The following is an 11,211-nucleotide window of genomic DNA, read 5'->3' on the forward strand; positions in this document are numbered from 1 at the left end:
ATGTATTTATGCGTGTATTGATGCATGTATTATTGCGTGTATATACACGCGCTCATACACGCGCTTATAGATGCCAAAGTACACGCGAATTTAAATGCCAAAATACACGCGTCCGATACTATTCAAATACATGCACGACCATACACGCGCCCGATACTATTCAAATACATGCGCGACCATACACGCGCCCATAATTTATCGCGTGTATGAAACGCGTATATGGCAGCATTGTCTTGTAGTGTGTCCTTTGGATATCTAGAAAAAAAGGACAAAATGAACATGAAATAAACTATGAAAGTACTAAGCTAGTGAGGGGGTGTGATGGATGGAGCACTACTGCTAGAGGCTCAATATGCAACCTATATGTGTAGGGTATACAAGAATGCAATACAGATCTGTCTAGCTCCAACTAGTACCATAATGGGGGTGTAATATATGATATATAGGCGATGGCGAGGCAAAAATCCATCAGAGCATGATCTCTAGGTGTGAGTGTAAGTGAGACCTAGGTGTGAATGGGGGTAGCTTGGTGCTCTTCGTCTCCATCGGAGGTCCGCATCGCACTGAAGTGTAACCCCCTCCTGTGTTAGGGTAGGCACCAGGATAGATCTCTGGAAGAAATTAGTGAGCTGGAGCTGTCGCCCACCTCTCCCTGTGGTATGAGTCCATAGCAGTGTCTCTCTGTGGCGCTGTGTCTCTAGCAAGAATTGGCCAAATCTGCGCTGGTCTGCGGACTCCATGATCTGGCGGAGTGAGGGAAGTCCACTGAAGATGGTGGTGTATCTCTCTCTAATGACACTATATGCTCTACATTTGCATACATAATGCTCCTCACTCTCAACCTCCTCTTGGCATAGTCTAAATATCCTCTTTGCTCTAGGGATCCATGCTCCCCTACCTGCCTCAATCTCAAGCTAGTGTGATGACACTCTCAGCTGGCCAATCGCCACTCGGGCACTGTGAGGCATGTACACATCCATATATCCGGGTCGCTGAATGAATCCATCCACTGAGATACGCATAAACTGATCTGTGTAGTATAGCATCTTCGGTGGTAGAGGCTGACTGGGTGTAATCCAAGTCCCCTGAGTGTATCGCTGCCATAAATCTTACCGAAGGACCCTATTCCTCTCACTGTGAGGGAGCTGGATGTGTGGTGCATGTATATCATACTGGAGGTGATCTATGCTGAGACCATGCTGAGTGAGCCACTGTATCATCTATGAATACCATGATCGCCTATCTCCACTCTCTGTGAGCTGCTTGGATGCCTTAAAAGCTCTATGTGAGAGTCGATCTAATGGCATATCTCTGATCCTCTGTATATCATACAGGAAAGGTGGCAGGTGATCTATGCTGAGACCATGCTGAGTGAGCCACTGTATCATCTATGAATACCATGATCGCCTATCTCCACTCTCTGTGAGCTGCTTGGATGCCTTAAAAGCTCTATGTGAGAGTCGATCTAATGGCATATCTCTGATCCTCTGTATGAAGCAGATCATTTGGAAGAGGGCCTCTACTAGCATAGGAGGTGCAGCAAACTCCGCTCGGAAAATGTCATGTTGGACAAAGGGTTTGCTCTGCGGATCATCCGTGAGAGCATGAGAATCTGAGGCCTCTCTATCTGAGAGCATGAGAATCTGAGGCCTCTCTATCTGAGAGCATGAGAATCTGAGGCCTCTCTATCTGAGGCCTCAGATAGAGAGGCCTCTCTATCTGAGGCCTCTCTATCTGAGACCATGTGGAGGCCTCAGATAGAGAGGCCTTAGATAGAGAGGCCTCAGATAGAGAGGCCTCTCTATCTGAGGCCTCTCTATCTGAGACCATGTGGAGGTGGCGAGCCCAAGTGCCCATACTGATGCAGCATACATCAAACCAAGGTTGACTAGTGTGTCAAATAACCACCCCTTCGTGGCGGGGCTCCTGGAAGTGTGCCTGGTGACATTGTCTCTCTAGCATGGCCAAAGCTGCATACCCTCGTGTGAGTCTATCCTTGGCTGCCTTTGTCATAGTAAATCTTCCTGGCGGAGTCACGAATGTAATCCCCAAGTACACAAATGAGTCTACCACCTCTATCTATCCTTTTGTGAAGATGGCCTGTCATCGAACCGGCCCCTGAGGTGTGGAAAATCATGACCTTGGTTTTCCCAAGGTTCACTGTAAGTCCCCTCTGTGTGCAGAAGTCATCGAGTGCATGGAGATGATGCTGTAGTCCCATCTGCGACTCAAAGGCCAAAATAATATCATCTACATATAGTATAATGTGGACTGTGGTACCTGAGATGTCTACCCCGTCCCCACCATCGTGAACAACGAAGTCAGCCACCTCATCAATGTATAGCCCAAATAGTGTAGGAGAGAGTGGGGATCCTTGCTTCACACCTATGGTGCTAGCATTAACATCAAATAGCCCCCTTGGGCATTGTATGCGCTCGAGGACCTGCTCATATAAAGCATAGATGCCCTAGACCATCTCTGATGGGATCCCCAATGATTCGAGGCACTGGAAGAGTCTCTCCCGTGTGGCACCGTGTCAAATGCTTTGTGGAAATCCACAAAGCAGCAATATAATCTCCTCTCCCGCCCTAGCCTAATCAATCAGACATCTCAGAGTGAATATATGGTCAATAGTGGAGAAAGCTCGTTGGAATCCAGCCTGCGCTGGTGCTTGCAGTCCCTCCTTCTCTCTATATGAGCTCAACTCTGCCTCGAGCACTGCGCCATAAGGTTTGGCCAATGTATGACCAATCATGATAGTCATGTAATTGCTAGGGTCTAGCATGTCTCCTGCTTTGTGGAGAGGCACGATGGTGTGCATAGTCCACTCAACTAGTAGGCCCTCCACTAGTGCCCTATTAAGAGAGAGAGAGAGAGAGAGAGAGAGAGAGAGAGAGAGAGAGAGAGAGAGAGAGAGAGAGAGAGAGAGAGAGAGAGAGAGAGAGAGAGAGAGAGAGAGAGAGAGCATGGCTTTTGAGGCTGTTGAGCGAGAGAGAGAGAGAGAGAGAGAGAGAGAGAGAGAGAGAGAGAGAGAGAGAGAGAGAGAGAGAAATGAAATGAAATGTTATAATAACATCTTCAAAAGGCCAAAGTGACCTATGAGACCAAAGTTACAACCATGTGACATTTGATACACTGTCTAGAAAAGAAAAGAAAGAACTGAAGGTAAGTATCTAGCCCTATAATACATCAGTAGTAGGGAGCATCCTGAAGAAGCAGCAACTAGGGAGAGTTGGAAGCTAATGCTATTAGCCAAAATGTGGTACATGAGTACATGGATACATGGATACATGAATACATGAGTATGGGGGAGTACAAAAGAGACAGTGAGTACAACAGTATATGGGTGGAGTGGTAATCATCCTACGAGCTCTAGCATGGGTCTCTATCAGATGGCCTGGATATCTGCCATAGTGAGATGCCTGGTCGGACGAGCCCGATGCATCACAATGATGCTCTAAATCCTCCGATGTAGGCACCATCTTCGATGTGAGGATTCGCGAGCCCTCGGGCCTCTGGATCTACCCAACTAGATAGCTCTCTCAACTAGAGTCCCACGGGTAGTCCCTCTAAAGAAGTCAGTAATCTCTGTCTCTGTGTGGACTCCCTGCCAATCGGGCGTTTGCTCCTGATAATGGACTCTCTGAGCCTGCGAATCTCCAAGAGATAAAAACCCAAGCAGAGAGAGAGAGAGAGAGAGAGAGAGAGAGAGAGAGAGAGAGAGAGAGAGAGAGAGAGAGAGAGAGGGGGGGGCTTTTGAGGCTATTGAGGGCTCTTTTGTGAGCCCACAACATTGGCTATGCAATGGCTATTAAGCCGTTGCACAGCCAACCACATGGCCATGCAATGTGGCATCCGTGGCCCACGTTGCGTGGTGTTAAAACCCTAAAGATCTCTCTAATTCATTACCATGCATAAACATGCATGAACCAGGCATATACTCCTCCACCCAACCACCCCCGAGCCCAAGGGTGCACACATAAATACAATGAAGTATCACATATCTTACCTTAGTGTCCCATACCACCAAGAGATATGAATCCACTCCTAGAGCACTTAGCTCTAGCTTGAAATGTCAAGAGAGTAGACACAATGCTCTACAGAAGAGAACATCCCTTGAGTGTGCCCTATGCCCCTACTATATAGGAGGGCCCTCAAGTGACTCTTGACTCTCCATTTCCATGTGTGACCCTTGGTTGCTTGACCCTAAACAATGACGAAGTGTTGGTGTTTCAAGAAAATACAGTTCATCATTTGACTAAATGTTGTAGGTGCATTAGTAAGACCAAAAGGCATAACAAAAAATTCATAGTGTCTGGATAGAGTACGAAAAGTAGTCTTATATATTTTGGATGTATGTATAAAGACTTGATGATAGCCAGATTTCAAATCTATCTCCTAGAAGTAGGTCATCACAGTAAAAGAGTCTTTGAATTGATCTAGAAAAAGTTGTTGTGACTAGGTGATGAACTATGATGAGTCACTTCAATTTAATTCACATATATCATGTAAGCTTTATCTCGTTTTCGTAAAGCACGTTTGCTTGAGTGTGTGATAGAGCAGTGGAAGAAGTTCATGTATAGCATCATTGTGAAGAGTCAAACCTTCATTTTGATGTGTGATCCACATCGTGTGTGTGTCATAATCAATTTGAGGATTGAATTGATGGTGAAAGGGCATATCTAAAATGATATCACTGGTGTGCAGTGGTGCAATTAAGAAATTTATGTTCTCTTTGTAAGGACCAATAACAATCTCTAGTTGCTTAATTTCCTTAGTATCATTGTAACATGTACCTTGGAATGTAGATTTAGCCTTATAAAGTGATGGGTTTAGCTTGCTTTAAAAATAGCTTAACTCTGAAGAATGTGATAGATTTATGTAGTTCCTTTCAAGATAACAAGGATACCGATGTATCAGGCTCATTCACTATTACAAGAGGACAAGGTAAGAGCATTTTAGAATACCCTTTCAGCATGAAGAAGGAAAACACATTAATAAAGATTTTGCTAAATATCAAAGACATTATCAAGGTTGTGGAGATTCCTAGACAATACAATGGTGATATTACATTTGAGTTCCCATCGACCATGGGAACATGCCCAGGAATGGACTCCATAGAGCATAAGTATGATTCCCATTGGTGATCAAAGCCACAAACCTCTAACATTGCCTTTCCTAGAGTATGTCGGTGAAGCCATTGTCTAGGTAGTTTGACATTTTTAGCATCAAATAACACTTGTATTGGTGATTAGATTCACCATTAGTCCTTTGTATCCTCTTGAAGGGTTGAAAAGTCTTCTTGAAAACACCATTGCCTTTCTTAGCATCATTTTGAACTCCACTTTTGGACTATGCACCTCCAAATGATGATAAAAACGAGAGGTAAAAGTGGGTGTTGTGGAAGGAAAGCTTTTTCTAACATTTGAACAAGTATTGGATGGTTTTTGGATATGATGCACATTTGAAGAAGTATTGTCTTCGTTTTCCATGGCAGCTTTTATAAAAGCTTCAAAAATCAGTGTTTTTAAGCACTAATAGTGTTGATTAATACTAATGATGCTACTAATCTAGCAAAGGGGAGCCATTTCAGAGTGTTTCTAAACACTAAGTGTGTTCTTAAACTCTAATGGTGAATCTAATCCCCAATACAAGTGTCATTTGATGCTAAAAATGTCAAACTACCTAGGCAATGGCTTCACCGAGGAGAAAGTTCATCCAAATAGTGTCAATGTGGCACGTGTAGTGTGTATTAGCGGTAAGAGTATGTGGGCAATATTTGGCCATGCCCAATGGACCAAGTGTATGGACATTTGGTCTGTTACATTAGTATGGTATGAACTTATCATTGTGTGTGTGGATTTTAGAAGATAGAGAGTGTGTAAAGGAGAATGGAATGAAACAATGGCTTCTCCTATTTGTGTATGGTTGAGTGAGATAATTAGGGTTTATGCAAGTGTTACTTATACATCCCCATTCTATTTATACTTCTCTCTTGCCAAGGGCACAAGCCCGATTCTCCTCTACACCTCCCTACTTCACATGCATGCAAGGGACGAAGAACCACTTCTCTCCTTTGGTCTCCTCCGCTCTTTGCTTTGGTGCATGAATGCCAAGGGCCAAGACTTCTTCTTTGCAAAGTAGATCTGGGCATAACCCTTCTTCTTCTTCCTCGCTGTAGGCGAACCGGGTTGAGACCTTCTTCTTCAATCCTACTAGCCCCAACAATCTTCCCTGCTTCTCTCTTCAGGCAGACCAACAATTTTCCCTCCTCTCTCGATCGTTGTAGGTAGCCAAAAATTTTCCCTCCTCCTCTCTTTGACCACATGTTGCTACTGGTGCGTAAGGGTTGGCCAAGTCTTCTTCTCTTCTTTGCTTTAGGCATCCATGATCAACTAGCACGACTCTTTGATAAAACTGCTCTAGGTCTTCTCAATCGCTGCTTTACTGCTGATGCACAAGGGCTAGGATCTTCTCTTCCTCACTCGCCCTTTGCTTTGCTCGTGCGCAAGGGCCACGATCCTTCTTCTGCCTTCTACTTTGCTGGTGCACAAGGGCCACAACCCTTCTTTTGCTCGATCGCCCTCTGTTGCAAGTGTGCAAGGGTCGCGATCCTTTTTCTTGTCCTCTATGCAGCACCAAGGGCAAGCCCTTGTCTCCCCTCATGTAGACCTAATTTTCTCTCTTTACACATAGATCTAGGTTCACGTCTCTCTCTCTAGACGTAGATCTGGGCTTACATCTTTTCTCTCTAGGTGCAAATTTGGGTTTCTCTCTACATGTAGATCTATGTTCATCTTTCTCTCTCTAGACATGAGTGATCATCTTTCTCTCTCTAGACATGAGTGATCTTTCTCTCTCTATAGGCATGCACAATCTGACATTGTGTCTATAGAAGTGAGCAATCTGACTTTCTGTTTAGATGTGAGCAATCAGACTCTCTCTAGATGTAAGCAATTTGATTTTCTCTCTCTAAACATGAGCGATCCAACTCTTGGATGAATGATTTCACTTCTATGGTGATTCTTGAATGACTCTATCCAACAATCACACCTCTTGGATCGGCAATTCTTCTTCTCAAATCGCAATCGGTTTTACGAATCACCAGACCTCTCAATTTCTTCTTCTCAAATCGCAATCGGTTTTACGAATCACCAGACCTCTCAATTCGCTCGTAATCCGACTTTAGATCACCAATCGGACGATCAAACTTTTGAGATTGCTGAAGTGCTCTTCTTTTTTTATTTTTTTAAAAGTTTTTGGATTTTATAGTTTTTTATCGTTCTCGTAGTGAAGGTATGATTGTACACTTGAGCAGGGAGGGATACGTTACATATGTACATGTGAGTTGGGATTCGATGCTGCACGTGCTCAGAGGGTGAGGGCGGGGCCCATTTATGACAAAAGCTTGGACATCACCGCGGTTGGCTTTGTTGGTCACTTGCATAAACTTTAGCCTTTAGACTGGTGAGTTGATGTTGAGGCGTGGCACACATAGGTGTTGTAGTGTCGTGGTGATCTTTTTGAGTCCTAGGGTTACTTGAAGGTGCCACAAAAGTGTGTGCACAGTTCTCTTTGGCGTTCGGCACCATGGTGGCTCTTCTTTAATGGGAACAAAAGGACAAGTAGATCCATAGGCTCTTCCAACTTTTTTGAAGGTGGTGTGGGCACATGAGTCAAACTAGACCAAACCTATCTCAATAGGCCGTGTTCCTAGACTTTTGTTCTCTAGATAGGCCTATTTCACACCAAGGAAATACGTGAGCCAAGATTATATAAAAAAAGGAGTGAGCATGCATACGTGAACCTGGACATGTAAACCTGCATATGTGAGCCAAGAGACATGAGCCCAGACACATGAAGTTGCATATGTGAGTCTAGAGGCATGAGCCTAGTCAAGTGAGCTAAGAGATGTGAACATGCATACGTGAGTCCAAACACGTAAACCTATAGACACGAGTCTAGATGCGTGAACCTGGACACGTAGCCTAGCAACAAAATCAAAATTAAAAAAATCAATCATTTAAAAGTCACTGACACCATTCTCAGACCTGATCTAAAAGCACCAAGGACCTTTGATGAGAACCTATATGGACTAATTATTGGAAAATAGACTATGCAAACCTTTTGGAGAAACTCAAGGAGTACCCCAACGAGAGAATGAAACAAGCTGTAGAGCTTGTGAGGAAGGTACAAGATGAACTAGAACTAGTGTTAAAGAAAATGGTCAAGTATGAACCACGAATTGTGCCTAAGCATATCCAAGACCCTATCCCAAAGCCAATTATAGATTTAGGAGAAAGCTCACCTTCCATGTACCAGGCGTTTATTAGGCTCCTAGCCAGATGTGCAGGCACCAAGTCAGGTCAGGAGCTAGCAGTTTCTCAAGCACAACCATGGAAGGGTTGTCCAAGAGACTCCTAGGCTTTAGGCCACCCCTTAGGCACTTCGGACACCAAGGTGAGACCCCATGAAGCCCTGTTGGCCAGTAGGAGGGCTTTTAGCCAGCATTAAAGGACTCATAGAGAACAAGCGCTTAGCATTTAATGATTATTTTGCTAGGGCTCCAATTTCATGCAAATTGCCAAAAATCAAGGTTTTATCCAATGTCTTAATGTAAAGTAACTTCAAATGGAAATCAAAAGCAACAAACAAACATATCCAAGGCTCCAAAAGCGTATATTTTTCAATGTGATCGCCTAATTAACACTGGGCAATATTGAGTGATCTCAATAGCTTAGAATGGATAGAAAAACACAGCTAAGCCCTAGGCTAGTGCCCATCATAGCACTAAATATATTCAAGTCAAGAGGTTTCATTAGCCTTGCCAAAGCATGTGTCGTTGGGTCTTGCCTTTGAGCTGCAAATGTAACTTCCCATGTGGGTGCGCTAGCTCATCCGTCGCATCCTCACTCTATTGTCACATTGGAATGCTCCTTGCCAAAGGGATGAAGAGAGAGCTCTCAATGCCTAGATAAAGGTGAGAAGAGATGATCCTTTATGATGGTTCTCTCTCACAAAAAGCAAGAGAAGAAGAAGCTAATTGAAGAGGGAAGCCTATAATCAAACCTACTCAAGCATGCATCCATCAAGCAAGCATGAATTCGAAAGCATACAAGCAAGCAAGAAGAGGGAAGAGGGAAGAGGAGAGCTCACAAGTAAACTATTACAAGGGAATGATTATGTATTGTTTTTTTATAAAAAATGACTTATATACAAATGACTAGTTTTCACACTAGGCTAGCCAAACTTAAAAATGGCCCGGTCTCTGTTAGTAGTCTTAAAGCAACTATGTACACAAAGTTCGTTTTGTAAAGAGAATGCAAGGGAGAAGGAGAGCTTGAGTTCCTTGCAAACAAATACACACACACAAGGGTGCAAAACACAAGAAAGATAGATGACTGAATTTTGTTCTATCTTCTTCTCTTCTCTACAACCATATAACTAAAAGATAAGAGTACATACATAAAAGGAAAGTTACACTCCTATAATAACATACAATGGTCGGTTCATAGTGTGAACCCACCAATTATATGAGCTGGCGCTATAACTATTGATAGAATGCACAATGGAAGATGGAAAGTAGAAACACAGGAGAGAGAGAGAGAGAGAGAGAGAGAGAGAGAGAGAGAGAGAGAGAGAGAGAGGAAACACGGGTGTATACCTGCTCTCACTATCACCAAACAAGAATACAAGTCTCGAGTAAGAGGGGAACAAGAAGGCCTTGTATGTGAGGGACTACAACTAACAATGCAATGCAATGAAAATGAGGGAGGGTATGCCCGACTTTATATATGCCCATGTAGAGGTAGCTGACCAGCTCACGAGACTAGGGATAAATGCCCATGACTCCATAAAATGGAAAAATATGTGGGTAAATGATGTGAGGGGTGACCAGCCCCCCTAGCTAACATGGTCAGCCCTAACGGCTAAAATAGGACACCACACAGGAAGCCAACAATACGGGGATGATGTCTAATACCCCCTCTCAACACCGGATGCTGAGTGAACTCCAAGAAGCCAAAGACACCGTCCTCGATCAAAGATGAAAGGTTGCAAAAACAGGTACCAGGAGAGCTCCACAAGCAATCTCCTCAGCAACTCAGTTACAAAAGCAACAGAACAAGCTGCCAGGTACACCGCTCCTCTAGAAGAAAACAACCAAGTAGGTTGTGACTTGCTACTCCAAATAGTGGTGCCAAACCCAAGTGTAAGAACACTCCCCAAAGTCGTATGTTGTGTTTCTAGCCTGGAGAAGGTAATGAAAAATCTCAAAACCAAGCAAGAACAGATCCTGAAGATAATCAATCCTAGGAGAAGCAGGCTCCTCCTCACTGGAACCCTCTGAGTCTACCTGCTCAAACTCTGAAAACAAGAGTTGCCAAATGCTGACAAGAAGCATCCTCTAGAAAGGTCAGCATCACAAGATGTAAAGACCTTGAAGAAAAGATGGGGTCCATCTGCTCAAACTCCGTACCATGAGTTACCAATTGTTGTACATAAGCACACTCCACTGAGGTGGGCATCGCCAGATGAAAGGACTCTTCGGGCATCGCCAGATGAAAGGACTCTTCATCCCCCTCTGAAAAATGATGTCGTTGGACTGGTACAAGCCCAAAAATACCATTGTGCCCCAAGCACAGTTAGCAAACCAGAGATCAAATCATCCCACCAAGTCCAAAAGTCCATTTTCCAAAACAACAAACCTACACACCGCATCAAACCCAATGCAGAACTGGCAAGGGGAGGGGCATCCTCAGAAGCATCACAAAGAGAGGCAGAGGTAGACTCCTCACACAATGAGGAAGGGAAGCATGAATATAAATTGCAGTGGTAACAATGTCCTGAAGAGCATCACTGATAGTAGAAGATACTTCCATAAGTAAAAATAGATCCCAAGAATCAGCAAACAAACAAGTGATCCATGTGAAAGGATCACACCTCACAAGCAAAACACCCTCCTTTCTCTGCAATCACTGCAAAGAACACATACTCAAACAAAATAAACTCTGCTCAGGATCTCTAAAAAGATCACTACTCTCCTCCAAAATTTGTGAACTCCTGTCATAGAAGAAAGTCTCCACAGATACAAAAACAACTCCTGAAAACTAATCCTTAAGTGAAGTAGCTAGAGATGGGTCCCCTCTGAGTGTAGAAAACTCCTTTGAGAAGCAAAACGCAACCAAAACACTACTGTCCCAGCAAAAAAAC

This window comes from Cibotium barometz, chromosome 49, assembly GCF_041138505.1.
Source record: "Cibotium barometz isolate CiBa-2024 chromosome 49, ASM4113850v1, whole genome shotgun sequence".
NCBI classification, from domain to species: Eukaryota; Viridiplantae; Streptophyta; class Polypodiopsida; order Cyatheales; family Cibotiaceae; genus Cibotium; species Cibotium barometz.